Source organism: Bacillus rossius, chromosome 6 (genome assembly GCF_032445375.1).
Source record: "Bacillus rossius redtenbacheri isolate Brsri chromosome 6, Brsri_v3, whole genome shotgun sequence".
NCBI lineage: Eukaryota > Metazoa > Arthropoda > Insecta > Phasmatodea > Bacillidae > Bacillus > Bacillus rossius.
In genome coordinates, this window is record NC_086334.1 from 30,084,853 (window position 1) to 30,098,612 (window position 13,760).

The following is a 13,760-nucleotide window of genomic DNA, read 5'->3' on the forward strand; positions in this document are numbered from 1 at the left end:
TTCAGCGCAGCTCATGGACCGGGGCGGACCTACGTCCCACGGAGAGGCAACATCCTTTGTCTACATTGAAAGTAACGTCCGGTAAATATAGTCACTAATTAACAAAACCCCCTTTATTACTTAACCTCTCCGTGAGTACCCGGTCCCTTTTTTCGGTCCAGGACCTAATCCGGCCGCATCAACTTAAGGACACCCCGCACCACACTTGGTCAACGGGGCTGATCTTCAGCATACTGCACGGGCCGTCTCCCGCAACGTACAGAACTTTATTTAAGGTCACGCGCACGGCGCTGACCACAAACCCGCAAGGGGAACTTGGACAAACTTAATTGCGGTGCGTGTTTCACCACAGTGGGCACAACACCCGCGCCGAGACATTTGCATATGGGGTTGGCCGTCTCCAATCGCCCGCCCCCTTAATTCAGTGTATTTGTGTATACCGTATTTTGTACTGCTAACTTACGTTACCCGAGTAACGAGTGCCATGTAACTTGTGCGCGCCCCCTTAATCCAGTGTATTTTTGTATCCCGTGTTTTGTATTGCTAACTTACGTTACCCGAGTAACGAGTGCCACGTAACTTGTGCGCACCCCCTTAATTCAGTGTGTTTTTGTATCCCGTATTTTGTATTGCTAACTTACGTTACCCGAGTAACGAGTGCCACGTAACCTGTACGCGCCCCCTTAATTCAGCGTATTTTGTGTCCCGCCTTTGTGTTACGAAATTACGTTACCTGCGTACCCAGTGAGACGTCTGAGACATAACAGCATCCGAGGCCACGTAACGCGGAACACAAACAATACGGCGCCACGGAATAACAAGTAACAACCCCCCGGGGACCTCTGTAGAGTGTTGTATTGTGTACGACTCGCTCCTCTGAATAAAAGGTACGACACCACCACCTCAACTCCACGTCTCTTATTTAAAATCATCTCACGCAACACCGCCGCCGGCCCTAGTGGGCCACGCAGGGGCACATACATCCACGACCCCAAATTCACGACTAGAAACGAGCTAGTCTGGCGCCCACCCGGACAACACAGATCAAGAACCGCCTTTTCCCACTAGGAGCCACACCGGGACTCGAGCCCGAGACCCCGGACGACGGCATTTGGCGCCCGCTGCGTGGGGCAGAAAATAACGTGAAAAAAATTTTTTTTTTCCCCTTCTGGACATTTTCGATATAAATTCACCAACAGGCGACAGCGGAGACACGAAACGGCCATTTTGGACACAGGAAGGGTCAAAGGCCAGACAGACCGGCGCGACGAGGCGAGCGGACAAAGGACACCCCAACCACCCCCACCCCCGCACGTCATCACGGCGAGGCGAGCAACGGAGCGACGTCACCACCCCCACTCCGCGCGGACCATTTTCGCCTCCTCTTTGTGCGGCTGTCCGGGCACCTACCCCCACCTCGTCACCCCGCTTCACGCTCTCCGCTTCGGGCAATCATCCTGATAGCTCCACTCCGCGCGGACCGTTTTCGCCTCCTCTTTGTGCGGCTGTCCGGGCACCTGCCCGCCACCGATCTCAAACCCGCGCGCTACAACACGCGCCCAGACTACAAACAGCCCGTCACAGACGGCGAACTTGAGCGTACAACATACAGCTCAACATGCAGGCACCACCTACAGACCTCGTGTGCACGCATTGCCTATTACCAAGGGAAATAGACCTATTGACGGGATCACTGCCGTGGTACAGGACATGCCAATGCGCGAACACCCGGGACAACGTCACCGAGCAGACCTGGGGCAAGCCCTGGAGCGAGACGTTACTCGGCGAGCCGCACACCCAATTACCGTGGTCATGGGCACCGCTTAAGACGGAGGCACAAGCTAACGTCACACTGGGAGGCATACTTCCGACTATGGGCCTCACGAGTGCGCGGACCAATCCGGCACCCAAATACATCCCACCACCAAGCGCAATCACCGGACCAAACACGGGGATGCATACACGCAACCCGTGCTACACAGGGAAGTTAGCACTACCCGAGTTCAGCGGAATAGGGCACGAAGTACCCAGAGACTTCCTAACACACTGCGAGGTCAGACTGGCACGGTCCGGAATACCGACCGATGAGTGGTCGGGGCGAGCGAGCGAACAGCTGAAGGGGACCGCCCGCCAATGGTGGAACATCTGGGGACGCTTCGGCATGCCCTGGGAGGAGTTTGCCATGTCGTTCAACCGCCGATTTGACACGGAACACGCACTGGTCCAATGCACGACACAGTTCTATGGCGAACGCCAACGCGACGGCGAACCCGTCGAGCAGTTTCTGGCCAAGAAAATGCAACTGTTCAATCGAGTAGCACCAGGTGCCGCGCCAGCCACCGCGCTCGCAACCATTACCACCCTCCTACACAATGAACTGCAACCGTTCATGCGGTGTTACCGCGCAGAGGAAGTCGAGGATTACGTCCGACAAGCCATAGACACGGAACGGAACATCCGGGGACTGCGACACTACGACCCCCCGAACACCGACCGGGACCTGGCCAGACGCCCAATGTGTCAGAGAATAGCCAGCGTCCAGAACCGGGAAGCAGGGGGCTACCCACCCGACCACCCGCGACGAGCCATCGAGGACGCACCACCACCTGGTAGGCCCGATGGGTCATCGACACAGCAGGAACCCCCACTACCGCGATGCCAGTTGGGCTGCCCCGCAGGTACCCGCCACTGGCATGTCGACTGCCCACGCCGGCAAACACCACCCGTCACCAACACGTCGGGAAACCCCCACCCGGGGGCACGGCGGTAAAACCCGCGCCTCCGAGCAAACCGAGCCAACCCACACCCGCCGCGGAAATAGCCACACCGCAGCTAAACCAGCTAGTCCGTCCCCGCGACGGCCTACTCCGCATCCCCGTGGAAGTCAACGGGCGACCCACGGCGGCCCTGGTAGACACGGGCGCGAGCCACGTGTTCGTGGCCCCCCACCTGGTACCCCCCGGCGCGCTGCAGCCCCACCAAGCCGAGTTACGGTTAGCAACCAGCACGCAACCGGGAAGGACAGTGGGGCAAGCCGAACTCGAGGTACGCATTCGGGACGACGTCACCACGGTAACCGCCCTAGTGGTAGAGGACTTACACGAAGGGATAGTACTAGGCCAACCATGGTTAGCGAGACAAGATGCGGTGATCGAAATGAAACCCAGACGGGTTTACATTGGCACCCGCGAGCGGCTCACGGTGTACGCCATAGGCACTACCCCCGAGAGTCAGGGGGAGAAAGTAACCTTAGACCAGTTCCGCCACAACGTCCCCCACGAGTACCGAGCAGCAGTGGAACGCGTGTTGGCAGAAAGGCAGGACGTCTTCGCGGTAGCCGACCCACTGAAGCGCACCACCATCACCGAACACCACATCCCGACCACCCACGACAACCCAGTACACGAGGCCCCGAGAGGCTACGGGTTCCGGGAGCAGAGGGCCATCCGGGAGCAAGTGGCGGACATGCTTCGCGATGGGGTAGTCGAACCGTCCAACAGTCATTACAATGCTTGTGTCGTATTAGCCCCAAAGAAAGACGGTTCGCTACGCTTCTGCGTCGATTTTCGGCCGCTAAACACGATCACGATTAGCTCACCCCCACCTCAAATCAGCGTCGACGCCGCCGTAGCCGGACACGGCCGCGCGAAAGTCTTCAGTACGCTCGACCTGAAGGCTGGGTATTGGCAAGTGCCCATACGGGCGGAAGACAGGGGAAAAACCGCGTTCACGATACCAGACGGGCGGAAGTTTCAATTTCGCGCCATGCCTTTTGGGCTAAAGTGCGCACCGGCCACGTTCCAGGGAATGATGACCCGAGTGTTGGAGGGGTACCTGGGCCGGTTTGCGATCGCGTACCTCGACGACGTGATCGTCTTCTCCGAGACGTGGGAGGACCACGCCAGACACCTGGCGCTGGTCCTAGAACGCTTGGCCACACACCATCTCACGGCCGCACACCACAAGTGTCATATCGGGACCCAGGAGGTCGAATTCCTGGGCCACCTAATAAGCGCGGCTGGCAACCGACCCCAACCCGTTCACTTGCGCAAGATCGCTGAAGCGGCACCACCGCGGACGAGGAAGCAACTCCAACGGTTTATCGGCCCGGTGAACTGGCTCAGGGGGTACATCCCCGACTTCTCCCGTACCATCGCACCACTGACCGACCTCCTGTCACCACGGGCACGGTACCATTGGGGCGAACCCGCGCAACGCGCCTTTGAAGAAATAAAAGCCGCCTTCACTCGCTGTCACACCCTCACACGAGTAGACCCCGGACGCCGCCTCTACCTCCAGACCGACGCCAGCGCACTCGGTGTGGGCGCGGTGCTTTTTCACACGGACCCGAACAGGGTCCGCGAGGTCATCGACTACGCTAGCGCAAAGCTCGGACCGGCCGAACGCCGGTATCACAGCAACGAGCAAGAGTGCCTAGCCGTAGTCTGGGCCATGAAAAAGTACCGGCCCCACCTGGAGGGGAAGTGCTTCACACTGAGGACGGACAACAGCTGCCTCACCTGGCTGCGTACGATGCAGGGGCGGAAAGGCAAACTCATACGATGGGCGCTATTCCTCCAGTCGTTCGACTTCGACGTCGAGCACGTTCCCGGCACGGAGAACCAGCTCCCCGACTTACTGTCGCGGGAACCCGACGACCGAACAGAGCTGACGGACGAGGACGACTGGGAGGAGATTCTACCCCCGGACACACCACACGGACACGCATCGCACGACTCGGCATGCGCGCGCATCACGGCCGACGCGGACGGGGACGAAGGCCCACCCAACACCGTGGCCGACGTCCAGGACCGGGTACGTCGAGCTCAGGAAACGTCAATAGACGCGGCAAGACGCCGCCAACAAGCGACCGCCGGACACGAGGCGTGGCGCGTGCAAGACGGCCTGATTCAGACTCACACACCCGGACACCAGGAAGACTGGAGGACCTACGTCCCGACGGAAGCCCGAGAAGCGATCCTTCGGTTCTTCCACGACCACGACCTCGCTGGACACCCGGGGACCGAGAAGTCACCCGTCACTACCACTGGCCCCGCGTCACGTACGACGTACGTACGTACGTGCGCGAATGCGAGGTCTGTCAGGCGAGGAAAGCGAGGCGGCGTGACGGCGAGGAGCAACAACGACCCAGGGAACCCACCACCGCCTTCCAAACGATAGCCTTAGACGTAATGGGCCCCTACCCCCGCACGCCGCGCGGCAAACGCTTCCTCCTCGTCGTGACGGACCTCTTCACGCGGTGGACGGAGGCGTATCCATGCGGGAACGTGCGCACACCTACCATCATCAGCCTGCTGACCAGGGAATTCCTGTCCCGTTGGGGATACCCCCAGTCGGTGTTGACGGACAACGCCAGTCAGTTCCTGGGGCGACATTGGAAGTGCTGGTGCGACGAACACCAGATCGAGCACCACACGACGCCCGCCTACCACCCGAGAGCGAACCCGACAGAGCGCCGGAACCAGGAACTGAAGGCACAGCTCCGGATCCGGCTGGGGGCGGACCACACGCAGTGGGACCTGCACGTGGCTGACGCCCTCTTCTGTGTACGACGCCGCACCAACGCCGCAACCGGCCGCACACCGGCCGAAATGATACAGGGCCACAACCTGCCCTTACCGGGAGAATGGGCCACACACGGCACTCCACACCCCGAAGAGACAACGGAGGAACGTGACCAACGACGGGTGACTCTGCACGACGAGGCAAGACGTAGGCAGGAGAGGTACGCCAACCGGATCACCCCAACCACAGATCATCCTCCACCCGCCGTGCAGGTCGGCGATCAGGTGTTCGCGCGACTACACCCACTTTCAGCCGCACCCCGCAACTATTGCGCGGGACTGGCCCCGCGCTGGGGCGGGCCATACACGGTACAGCGACGACTAGGCAGGACGACGTACTTAGTCCGCACGGAGGGACGGCGCCTGAAGAAGGTGCACAGGGACGACATCCGGCTCACCGCCCTACCTGGGGAGAGGAACCCAGACGGAGACGCAGGACCCCCCACTCCGGACGAAAACGGACGCCGTACGCCGGAGAGCGACGTAGTCCAGGAAGAAGACGACTCGCCAGAAGCGACCCCCGCTAGGAGCCGACCCGAACCGCGCCCATACCGCACCCTGGTGTTCACGAACACCACGTCCAACAGGCCCCGCGACGAACCCGCGGACACGCCCGGGACATCACCCGCAGAGGCCGCGTCAGACATCGAGCCGAGGCCACAACCACGGCGGTGGCGGCGCCCGCCCACGTACCTTGACAATTACGCACTTAGCACGGCCACGGGGGACACCGGGGGCGACCCCGCCCACGACGTGCCAGACGAGCCGGAAGAGGTCCACGAGGACGCACCGGAGACGGCAGTGGTACCCTGGGAGGGGAGCGTGGTGTACGAGAGCCCCCCACCGCAATACTACCCACAGGGCGAGGACGAAGAGGCCGTGGAGATCGCCGAGCTGTCGCACAGAATAGGTCAATCCGATGCATGCAACGACGACGGGCCAACGCCGATCGTCACGCAACCCGGAGAGACCGACCCGGAGATCGCCGCCTCAGCATCAGCCGCCATACCCGAGCGGGAACGGACCCCGTACCAGTCCACGAACTGTCAACCGCCGCCGAAGGAGGACCTCCGCTGACCGGGACATCGACTGGGGACAAGCGAACCCGCCAGCGAGCCCGCGGAACGTCCCCGACGGGCCCACAGACCTCCAGTTCGCCTGGCCGACTACGACCTGGGAACAGGGCGCAGAGCCTGTCAGCCGCAAGGCCACATCGACGAGTCGACCCCCGGATGTTCGGCGTGGGACGACCCGGGACAGGTGCTCGGGCCCTACCAACTGCGGCCACCGCGAGCACCACCCGGGTGGAGCTGTTGCCGGAGCTAGGAGGCGCCACGACGCCGCCCCATGCACACCTGCTACGACGGCAACCGGGGCGGCGCGCGCGCTGGCCCAGTCGGCCACGATCACCAGGTCCAGTGCGCTGACCCTATCAGCCGCTGACCCCGCCCAGGCGCCGCGACGCCGCCCCCGGCACACCTGCCACGACGGCAACCTGGGCGGCGCGCGCGCTGGAGCAGTCGGCCATGATCACCAGGTCCAGTGCGCTGACCCTATCAGCCGCTGACCCCGCCCAGGCGCCGCGACGCCGCCCCCGGCACACCTGCCACGACGGCAACCGGGGCGGCGCGCGCGCTGGCCCAGTCGGCCATGATCACCAGGTCCAGTGCGCTGACCCTATCAGCCGCTGACCCCGCCCAGGCGCCACGACGCCGCCCCCGGCACGCCTGCCACGACGGCAACCGGGGCGGCGCGCACGTTGGCCCAATCGGCCACGTTCACCAGGTCCAGTGCGCTGACCCTATCAGCCGCTGACCCCACACCGGCACCACGAAGCCGCCCCCGGCACGCCTGCCACGACGGCAACCGGGGCGGCACGCACGTTGGCCCAGTCGGCCACGATCACCAGGTCCAGTGCGCTGACCCTATCAGCCGCTGACCCCGCCCAGGCGCCGCGACGCCGCCCCCGGCACACCTGCCACGACGGCAACCGGGGCGGCGCGCGCGCTGGCCCAGTCGGCCATGATCACCAGGTCCAGTGCGCTGACCCTATCAGCCGCTGACCCCGCCCAGGCGCCACGACGCCGCCCCCGGCACGTCTGCCACGAAGGCAACCGGGGCGGCGCGCACGTTGGCCCAGTCGGCCACGATCACCAGGTCCAGTGCGCTGACCCTATCAGCCGCAGACCCCACACAGGCGCTGCGACGCCGCACCCGGCACGCCTGCCACGACGGCAACCGGGGCGGCGCGCACGCTGACCCAGTCGGCTACGATCACCAGGTCCAGTACGCGGAGCCAACCAGCTGCTGAGCCGCGAACCACGCCGGGATGGAGCGGCCGGAGCTAGGGGTGGCCCCATGTTAGCGGGACCATAAGCGGCGCAAGGTCGGGCTTCACAGGGGGGGGGGGGGGGCGTTTGACGTCGTCTGGCCGACGACCACCCCAGAGCCCGACCTGCACCCGCCAGTATATGCTCCCGCTAACGGAACACACCCCTGGCCATGGCCCACCCGAGTCAGGCGAGCCGAACAGCAATTAAAGGCAAAACCGCGGAAACCTGAGTAGACAAGAGAAGAACCGTACCCATTCCTCCTGAAACATTAAATTAGGATTTTAGCGACAATAAAATCTCTTCCAGACACACCCGTTTGGATTCTAGCGTAATGAGGTCACGCCTGGCGCGAGAGAGGCCGAGCCTCCCTCGGACGCCATGCCAGTTCGGCAGTTCAGCGCAGCTCATGGACCGGGGCGGACCTACGTCCCACGGAGAGGCAACATCCTTTGTCTACATTGAAAGTAACGTCCGGTAAATATAGTCACTAATTAACAAAACCCCCTTTATTACTTAACCTCTCCGTGAGTACCCGGTCCCTTTTTTCGGTCCAGGACCTAATCCGGCCGCATCAACTTAAGGACACCCCGCACCACACTTGGTCAACGGGGCTGATCTTCAGCATACGGCACGGGCCGTCTCCCGCAACGTACAGAACTTTATTTAAGGTCACGCGCACGGCGCTGACCACAAACCCGCAAGGGGAACTTGGACAAACTTAATTGCGGTGCGTGTTTCACCACAGTGGGCACAACACCCGCGCCGAGACATTTGCATACGGGGTTGGCCGTCTCCAATCGCCCGCCCCCTTAATTCAGTGTATTTGTGTATACCGTATTTTGTACTGGTAACTTACGTTACCCGAGTAACGAGTGCCACGTAACTTGTGCGCGCCCCCTTAATCCAGTGTATTTTTGTATCCCGTGTTTTGTATTGCTAACTTACGTTACCCGAGTAACGAGTGCCACGTAACTTGTGCGCACCCCCTTAATTCAGTGTGTTTTTGTATCCCGTATTTTGTATTGCTAACTTACGTTACCCGAGTAACGAGTGCCACGTAACCTGTACGCGCCCCCTTAATTCAACGTATTTTGTGTCCCGCCTTTGTGTTACGAAATTACGTTACCTGCGTACCCAGTGAGACGTCTGAGACATAACAGCATCCGAGGCCACGTAACGCGGAACACAAACAATACGGCGCCACGGAATAACAAGTAACAACCCCCCGGGGACCTCTGTAGAGTGTTGTATTGTGTACGACTCGCTCCTCTGAATAAAAGGTACGACACCACCACCTCAACTCCACGTCTCTTATTTAAAATCATCTCACGCAACACCGCCGCCGGCCCTAGTGGGCCACGCAGGGGCACATACATCCACGACCCCAAATTCACGACTAGAAACGAGCTAGTCTGGCGCCCACCCGGACAACACAGATCAAGAACCGCCTTTTCCCACTAGGAGCCACACCGGGACTCGAGCCCGAGACCCCGGACGACGGCAAGTCTTATCATCTCATATATCTCCAGTCATATAAACTGGAAGGCATATAAGGCGATGAAGTTAGGAATTGTCAAGAGATGGCATGCTGGGACGCAGTTGAAGTCACTTTTGAAACTTGCAATCTCCATATTGTACCGCCCAAAACATTGTGGAAAATGTGCTTGAACACATCTGATGATGGTTAGTTACTATAGATTGGGGGAAAGGGGAAAGAGAACATTAGGTAAATTATGAGTGATAACTGACAGGGAGGTGGTGACAGTGATTAATTACCTAATTTGTGTATACTTTGTGCATTCCATAACTAACATGTTTGCATTGTTCAGTAGGTTCATCGGCTGAAATCTAACATGATGATAGACTAGCTGGTACATTGCTGCACTTTCTACATAGCATAATACACTAACATTATGTTTTTTTTAAATAAAACGGTAGCTTTTGCAAAACACATTTATATTTATTACTGACGCCGTCCCCGCTACCTCCTATGATTTTTACGTGATTTTTGCTTGGGTTCGAGATCTCAGGGAGGAATCGGCCTTGTGGCTAGAGGTAGGGGTTAATGCAGTAGGGCCCCCCGAGCTGTTATGGCCACTCGGGACGCCTGAAGAATAACACAAAGTTTCTGGAAGATATTTGGTGAATTTATTACGGCACAGCCCTATACAGGGTGCTGCCCATTCTGGCCGTAACGGTTTTCCCGACGCGACTAGTCACACGCGCAGCTCACTTCCTCAGTGGCGGCTCCCGATTTTAATGCGCGTGAGGGGCGGACTTGTACACGTGACGCGACAGTTACAAAAATACACTCTAACATGACGAACGATATCTTGACGAACAATACACTTCACTATTACCTAACACTTAATAAACTGGGCTAGTGGCACGTAGGCCCGTGTCTCCGGCGACTCTACGTGATACCTAGATGTGTCCCAGGGACTGATTCGTTAGTACATTTGGTGGCACGATACCGTGTCGCGGTGATACCTAAACTCTAACATGACAGATGACACTTTGACGAGCAAACATTTCACTACTACATAACACTTAATAAACTGGGCTAGTGGCACGTAGGCCCGTGTCTCCGGCGACTCTACGCGATACCTAGATGTGTCCCAGGGACTGATTCGTTAGTACGTTCGGTGGCACGTGTCGCCTTCTGGCTGCCCCGTGCGGGCCAAAACTAAGTAGCTGGTAAGTTAAGTTAGGCGTGAAGCGCCGACGCAAAGTCTCGTAGACTCCCCACAGTACTTACGTATTAAGTAGAACACTCATCTTGGAGCACTGATTTAATTAAGTTAAATACCTCATGGTAGATTGAGGCCGACCGCGGAACTGTACGTAAAAGTTTAAGAAGATATTACACTATTGAAAACTACATGTCGGTGAAAGCATAGGTTGATGGTTCCGCGTTGCGCGCAGGCTGCCGGCCTGTCGGAGCTCCTCTCAGACACTGACGGTGTCGCCGCACGCGACCCCCCTCCCCCGCCAGCCCTCCCGCAGAAACGTGTGAATTTCGCAGGAAACTGAACCAGCCAGGTTCGGGACAAATCGCACAGTAAAACATGATTTTGCAAGGACTGAAATATTAATTGATGAAAAATGTTTAATAAAAACCTGTGGAAAAATATACATAAATTAATTTGTTGTAGTGCGGCGGAGGGATATGCCACACCCGGCCGGATCCTTCCGCCGGCGCAGCACTCGTTGCATGGCGTTCGCCTCGTCACACGAACTACACTTTGCTGCGCGCACGAGCGCGTTCGATGCACACGCTTTTGCGAGACGTTGATGAGGCATAACGGTCTATGCGACATAGAGGAGCATTGGCGGTCGGCGTCATTACAATGAGACTAATACATTCATGATATATGTAAAGTGAGTAACATTAGTCTGGTGGTTAAGATAACATTGTCGCCTTGCCATAGTGGTATTCGGGCAATGGTGATGAGCTAGTAATTAACTAGTAGGGTTTAGGGAGTTGTATGCTAGTACTCATTGAGACACTGAGCTCTCAGGCATGACATTGCCATGTGGCTATAGGTCTATTGCCCTTGTGGTGGTTGGTTAACATGCTACACTGATTTGCATACTAATGTGACAATACATTGACGCCACCGTCGGTGCTCCCTCTGAGAGCACAGGCCGTTATGTGTCCTCAACACCCGAATTAGGGCCAGTGCTACGAACACGCCCGCGCGTGCAACACAGAGTAGGGGAGAGCAGTGCCTCGAACGGCGTGACGAAAGTCACGGCCAGCTGTGTGTTCGAAGCGCCCGGCCTGGTGTGGCAATGCGCAATCGAGACACAGTGGATATGCAATTATAATTACAATCATTAACTAAAAATTCTGATGTGTTTAATATTCCTTAATATTTAATTAATGTAATTGTAAATGCTTTTGGTTCACAAAACTGGCCGGCATCATCTTCCTGCGCTCCATAGCTTCCTGCGGAATTTCTTCCCCTCCCTGGCCGGGTTGCCAGGGAGAGTCATCAGTAGCCTTCCAGCACTCACCAGGGCCGGCAGCTCCGCGCACGTGGAAGCTTCACTTCTCGCGCCAGAAACAGCATGTAGCTTCAATAGGTAATATTTGCAAATCCGTTTTCATCTGCTCCACGGCCGGCCCTAAATCGACCGTATGACATGTCGTACGGTTCTTCAGTAAATATGTGTGACTCGACTACGAGTCGTTTAGTGTTCTACGTAATTTTTAGTGTTTTTGGGCTGCCCGCCGAGGTGCCTGCGCTTTACGCCTTAATCGCTCCGACCGGAGAAATTGAACTTTGCCCACGCGGGGTGGCATTGCACCAAAAGCGAACATTGACTTTATAACGCATCAGTTCCTGGGACGTGCCGCGGTCGCGGGTAAGTTACCACTTCAGGTACCACCGCGCCAGTACCCAGCTTAACGTGGCCCCACGCCACCACGAGGACGAGCCCTCATTTATCACGTAATTTCCTTGAACGGGAGACGCCAGTATAATCCCGAGCTCCGGGACATTCCTATGGTAAACTTTATTACCGGGTTTTAATGTTAGTGTTAGTTTTCGCCATCAGCCATGTGTATACTTTAATTTCAGTGTTTTGTCTAATTCCTTTAATCAGTGACCAGTGAACTATCTTTGTATCTCACCACTTCCTAACAACTAACTTCGCCCGTGCCTTAATCGTCGTCACCGTCACTCTCAGGATAGCCTGCGTCCCTCGGTGTGGTAGTCCTCCGGAATTCCGCCAGACGTGAATCAGTACCGCCAATCGAGGGCCCGTGTGTGCGGAGAGGAAAAGGTAGACGATGATAAGGCCAGTTACGTGATGATGTACTGTACAAGGTGAAGTACTGTATCGTGTGATGCAGCAATAAAACCAGTTACGTTTACGTGTGTTTTTCAATAGTTACGGCATCCTGGGTGGCCAAAATAGCCCGGGGGCCCTTTGTCGACGCGTCCCTGCCTGCAGCCACGAGGCAAAGAACCCCGCCCTCGAGTCGAAATTCTTGTTCACGTAATTTAAATATAATAATTTTAAGACAGGCAGCGGGGATGGCGTCAACATCGCACTATGTAATGATAATGTGCGTTGGTATGTGCCTGCGTAACATTACCATGGGCTCCACAAACCCTGACATACAACTAACACTATAAAAGGCTGAAAACCGAAAACTATTAGATACTAAAATCTACATGAGTCGAACATAGAAAGTGGGACCAAATGTCAGTGGGCCTTAACCAAAAAAAAGTCAATATGCTGAAAGCCGAACTGGCAGCCCTGTCTATAAGAAGGTAAGAAAATTCTTGCGACATTAAAATCATTAGTGAAGCTCAAATCGCATCCCGTGACCATATGACAATAAAAATTCCTGTATTGGGAAACAAATACATTAAACAGATGGAGAGTTCGGGCCAGCCATGGTGCTAGCCACTGAGACTGAAAACTAAAGATTAAAGAAGACTTACAATGGCTCTGGAGATCAGTGAAACACAAAGGATGTGGGGCTCTGCGGTGTGAAATCAAATTTTGGAATATATCAGAATTTGTTTATTTTTTATTCTTTATTTGGATATTAATATGGCGAGATGGCACAACTGCTTGTGTGAGCCGAGGGAGCACCGACAGGAGATGGTGTCCGTTTGTCTCGCAGCACTATGTTGCACACGCGCGGCTGCACATACTCCCTGGCGAAGCTACAACCTGCCATAATGGCCTGTGCGAGCAGAAGGCTTTACATATTAAACTAAAAAACACTATCATGAGGTAAATAATTTTATCAAACCTTTTAAGGTTTGACTGCCACCTCTATGAATGGTTGAATAATTTAAAAATTCGTTCTTCAGAGTCG